Here is a 6,000-nt window from a genome sequence, read left to right as displayed (position 1 = left end):
TTTTTTGTATCAGTTTATTGCTAACCAAGGCAGCCATTATACTAGCTGTCTAAAGGCTAGCTGTAAGACGCGTTGTCTGATCAATAATCAGGTGTTTATAGTTGTCTCCGAATGGCTATAATCAAATGGTGGAGTGAAAAGCTGACTGTCATAGAGAGGGGGAAGACAAGATATCATTTAAATACGAAGATGACAGTGCATATTTTTTAGACACACTCTCCTGGAAGACATTAATAGTGTTGCAAATGGTTGTTCACATGAAAAGTGAAAGAAATAGATTCATCAAGAATGAAAAAAAGAGGGCTGAGAGAGAAGTTCGAAACCCAGCTTACTTTCTCACCTCCACACAGCTGGCAAATGAAGTGGGTGTGAATGTTGGATCGTCTGTTTCGGGAAAGTCACAGAAAAGGTCGAGCACGGATGCCAATACTCTTTTAAAAAGTTGTGGGAGGAGTTGTTTTCTGAAGATATTTCAACCATACCATCCAAAGTTAAAATTACTTGTCACTTACCTCGTAACTTGCCTTTAATTGCTCTTGTATAGTGTTTTTAATTTCTTTTACTATTTTATATATATATATATTAATCCTTATTTTATTTTGTACTTATCTACGTCTCTGTACTCATTTCTTTCTTGTGCAACACCTGAATTTCCCCACTGGGGATCAATAAAGTTTATCTTATCTTATCTATTGTTTATGGATATTTTTCTCATTTATCATCACTATCATTGCATTTCTTGTGTGTGGGTGTGAAGTCAGACTGATGTGACTCATGCTGCATGTTTTATGTTTACTACTCTTGGTTTATTAAGCTGCTGGTTTTATGTTTTTATGCTGCTAGTCTTACGTTGGATCTTTTTTATGATCGGTGGTTTTATATCATTCGTGTTGTGATTGCCTGTGTTTTTACTCTGTGTTGTTTATTTATTAATTTATTGTGGTACTGCAGTGCAGAGTCCAAAACAATGTTTCCCCCCTGGAGACAAATTAATTATAATTAATTATAATTATACCTTGAACTTGTCCAACACTGTTTTCACAGTTTCACAATTGCCAACAATATGCCAACTGCTATCCTCAACCTTTGTTGTGTTTTTAACTTGAAGAATGTTTCTTCTGAAAGTGCCCAAACCAGATTGATAGTTCCCAATATCTTGACAATTGCCTCACTGTAGTATGTGCATCTTACTAGCTCTGAAAATGATCAGTGTCACAGAAATGTATAACTACAATGAAAGAATGTTGGGAAAAATATGGCTGAGGTCTGAAACCTTTAGTGTATTGTATTCAATCCATTGCATGTTCAAAATCCATTTGTTTTCATAAATATGTTACATCAGATCAATAGTTTAGATTCAAATTTGAAGGATTTCATACTTTACTGAAACTCATTATGGCCATCTGTGACCCAGATGAAAAATGACAATGAATACTTATTTAGCAGAATAAAATCAACGACATGTGCGGAGCAGCGACACTAAGAGAAGCCACCACGCAAACAAATACTGCTTCAAAATACATGATGAAAAACGGTAACTTAAAGCACGATTCAGTGTTTTGTCTTCATATTCAAATAACATAGAATTCTTATATTCTGAAAAAAATATATACATTTATAATGATAATGTCAATAGTGAAGATGGAAACTCAGACTGAGTGCAGGAAGATCCTCACAGAGAACCAGACACACTCACTGTTTACATGACGTCGACCGTGCAAACAGCAACTAAAATGCTTGTTTTGCAATGGAAAATATCCAGCCAGCAGTCAGGATGTGTGTGAGGAAATGTGACATTATAGAGATGATTATAGTAATTAACATGGGTTTTGTTTGTCTTTTGTAGGTAGAGATTACTGGAAATGTAATAACATTTGAGAGTGAAAACTCATATGGAGAATTAACAGGATGTGTCATGGCATGGAGTGGAGAATACAATATTCTGAATGTAACATGCTATTAAGGTTGATAAAAATGTCTGAAGGATGTCGCAATTTTAATAATTGCAGGTATGTTTGTGAATGCTTGTGCATTCATATATTGGTACAACAGCACAGCCTGTTCTCATGAACCATACGTTCAAAAAGATACGAAAAGTTAAGCACTGTAATTCGTAGGCATTCCACGTTTCTTTTGTTGCTGTACGCACCACATTGACTGCTGCTGTATAAAAACGCAGCTGGCTGCGTAGGGAGGGAGTACAGGGCTTTCAAGCCAGGGAGCAGAGTTGGCTTTCCGGGGAAAACAAAAGACTTGCACCCAGGAAATGCATGTTCCTTAAGAGTGTTTCAATCGAAACCACAACCTTTTTCCTAAACTTAACTTATGTTGCCGCATAATGCTCACCGGCAGCTCACTGTGCTCTGTGCCCAGCTCAAAGTCACCTATTCTTGGGTTAATTGAACCACCAACTACCGCTGATACGACTGTGCACCATGCGGAGCACCATAGCCGGCGTCGCAGGGCTCTGTAGCGGCTAAACACATCTACTAACTACCGCTGATACGACGTGCTGTGACAGAGGTCTGTAGCCGGCGTCACAAAGCTCTGTAGAGGCTTTAAAGGTCCAGTGTGTAATGTTTTTAGTTGTTCATTATCAAAATCTGTGTTGTACGTTCACAAACTTGTCCTTTTTCATGAATATTTACCACCACCATCAATTCCAAGTATTCTCATTGGCTTGAAATTTTACATTTGCATTCGCATGAACTGGGGTAGCTCCATATTCATGCACCATCTTGAAATACGTTAGCCGGTAAGGGGCATATAGGATATACTGCTCCTCCTTTCGCGTTTTTGCTGTCACATGATAAACTCACAGGTGCTGCTAATGGGTATCGTAGCTTCCCGGCCCCGGCAAGTTTGAAGGAGGAAACATGGAGGACCACACGTATTCAAAATCCAAATTTCAGGAACAGGAGTCTTCTTCTTCGCCCAGAATAAGAAAAAGGATATTGAAAAGAGCAAGAGACCGGCGTCATCAGAAAAAAGCGTGAAGGCTATCGTAGCTGTAATACGTACTTTGAACTGCGTGGCACGAGAGAGTTCATTGCGATATATGATCTCAATGCTTAATGGGAGAAATTCCCACACATTGGACCTTTAAACAACTAGCAACTGCCGCTCGGCGTCATGGAGCTGGTAGCCAGCCATTCATTTTCGTACGATAACATACATACCCCTTCATGAGAATACGTTGAACAGCAACACAAACTATATCCTCCCAAAAATGACCATATAGTTGAGCACCTCTCTAAAACAACTTTAGTAAAGTAAATGGCAGTATCACAGGTAAGACCAGGGGACAATGGGCTAAGTGTTTGACAAAATAGAAAAAAAAACTATTTTTACATAAAAAATAATTACTTTTAAGCATTACAGTATGAGACTAATGTTTAATAAACTGTTGGTATAGTGCAACCAGAATGCTTTCACATCTAAAAGTTGTCCAACCTTTATATTCTTCAGCTTGCAGTCATGTAGAGAAACTGCTGAAGGTTTGACCACAAGGCATTTCATCTTTACATAACAGCCTGTACTGAGGTAAAGTACGTTTTCAATTTATTAGCTTTGCTTTCTATACCTATGTGTGTGTGTCCATCTGTGTGCAGTGCGAGTGGTGGAAAGTTTACATTGTAGTCAGTCCATAGAGGATGACTGAACTGCAGAGTTGCTCCAGCAACTTAACATGCATGCATGTGCTTGCATGCTTTGGGTTATTTGTAAAAAATTCCAAACAAAAAATATTTGTTTCAGGAGATATTATCCACTGTAGTATTTTTCGAAGGGGGTTTTCCTGAAAGGACCAAGGAGTCTTACACAAGAGGACATGTCTCTGAAGCATACACAGATTACTGTCTGGAGCTTATACTTTACCCACCTTTTCATTTACTATCACTTGGTATGAATGTTACTGCACTAAATATCTTCCCTTAGGGATTGTTGCCAAATTCTTTGTTGTTGCTAAGTTGTACAGGTTTTTATCAACATTTTTCAGGTAACGTTAGAAAGAAGAGCCCGTATGAGAAAAACTAAGAGATAGATAAAAAACAGCTAAGTAACTGGCCAACATGAAAGATGCCATCCTGAATCCTCTGAAAACTGTTTTTTGGTTTTCTGAGGCACAAACTTTGTTATGTTGAATTTATCCAACAACTCTAGAAGACTTATGTAATTTTATACGTATCAGACTACTTGGTTTACGCCTAGAACGTAAATATTCCTCTGTTCCTGTCATTATATTTCTCAGGAAACAAGAAATAGTGTCTGGAATTAAACCCAAGTGTGTACCGTGGTTCTGCAAGGCCTTTAATAAATTAGCAAACATTTCTAAAAACATGTTTTCGCTTTGTCCTTAGGTACTTGTTGTGTGTAGATTGATGGCCAACAAAGTACATTTTAATCAAGTCTATAACACAATAAAGTAGAAAAAGTGAAGGAGTATTTCCGGCACATATATGCATATGCATACAGTACATTACACATTAATCTTTATAGCATGGCAAGCCTTACTCTTTCCCATTTCCTTCCAGCAGGAAGTAGAGCAGGACTCTCATTTCCTCCCTTTTTCCATCTTTTCCTCTCTTCTACTTTTTTCTTTACACACACACACACACACACACACACACACACACACACACACACACACAAAGTCCACCTCACGTGCATCCACATTCATCAGCTTCTGGAGAACTCGCCTTTGCATGCATGATCATCAGGCTCACGTGCGCATGCAGTCCACTTCCATGCCTGCACACACAGCTTATAGATTATTGCCTGCAAGCATGTTCATCATCTCTAAGCGCACCCCACGCAGTCTCACGTGCACACTGCTCAGCCTGTGCTCTCCTGTACCCCGCATCCCCCCTCCATCACCACAATATTCCTATACTGCTTTATACTGCTATCATTTTTCTGTCCTCTCTTATCCTGTTAAGACATTATTCACTTTTCTGTTACTCTTTTCCCCCCAGTTTTGTCTCTTTGTACTAATATCTCTCCTCTCCTGCATTAAAATGTCATCTTGACATGAATGCATGTGGATAAGGATCGCCAAAGTGCTCACCAAAAGCTGGCTCATGATACTGTGGCATGCATTTCATCATCTGGGATTTGGTATCTTTATTTTGTTCTTATTTTGTGCCATTTCCTGTCTTTATTTGTGTGGTTTGTCTTGCCTGCAGGTAGTGGTACCAGGTGTTTGTCTATTAGTGCATTAATCATAGGGATGGATATCATTAAAACTTTTCTAATAATTAAAAAAATAATTTCAAATATTTTGAGATTAATCTTCTGGCATTAACCATAGAAAAATGGGGAGAGAGGGATCTGTTGACTTCTCCAGTCACAGTTGGATTAATGAAGTCAGACTATTACCAGGTGTTGTGCTCACAATACACAAATTAAAAGCAGGAGTAGAGGGATCGATGGATGTACAAACACTTTCTGACTTTGGTAACTCTATGTGGTAGCATCCAAAAACACAGAAGCAAGAGTTTTCTTCACCCAAAGACGAAAGCCTTCGCGGCTGTATGTTTGATGTCTGCCATGTGGACAAATCTACCTTTACTGTGGGGAGTATTTGGATACACCAATATGTTGAGAGAGTGAACTAATTCAAAGAGAAAACAGAGAATCAATTACATTACTATCTTAGCCCGTCATGTTGGGTTTGGGTGAATAATGAAAGCATTGATGCATTGCCTTCATGCCCTTTTAGATGAAGGTAATATCTGAACCAAAGACACATTCTGGTTTTCCAAGTAACAACAGAAAGTCTTTGAACATACTAACTTCAGACTGTTCTGCTTCAAAGCATCTGGACATTATTTTCTTACGGGCTCTGTGTAGCTATTGTTAGATCTATATTGGGGCCACATCAGGCCAAGGTTCAGATTAGCTTCTTAGCGGCTCCTATGGAGCATTTCCCTTTCAAGTAAGGAGTCTGCCCTCTCGCTCAGCTAGTCAAGTACTGTGATGAATAGTTATTATGTACGAAAT

This window comes from Sander lucioperca, chromosome 1, assembly GCF_008315115.2.
Source record: "Sander lucioperca isolate FBNREF2018 chromosome 1, SLUC_FBN_1.2, whole genome shotgun sequence".
NCBI lineage: Eukaryota > Metazoa > Chordata > Actinopteri > Perciformes > Percidae > Sander > Sander lucioperca.
This window is presented reverse-complemented; position numbering follows the sequence as displayed.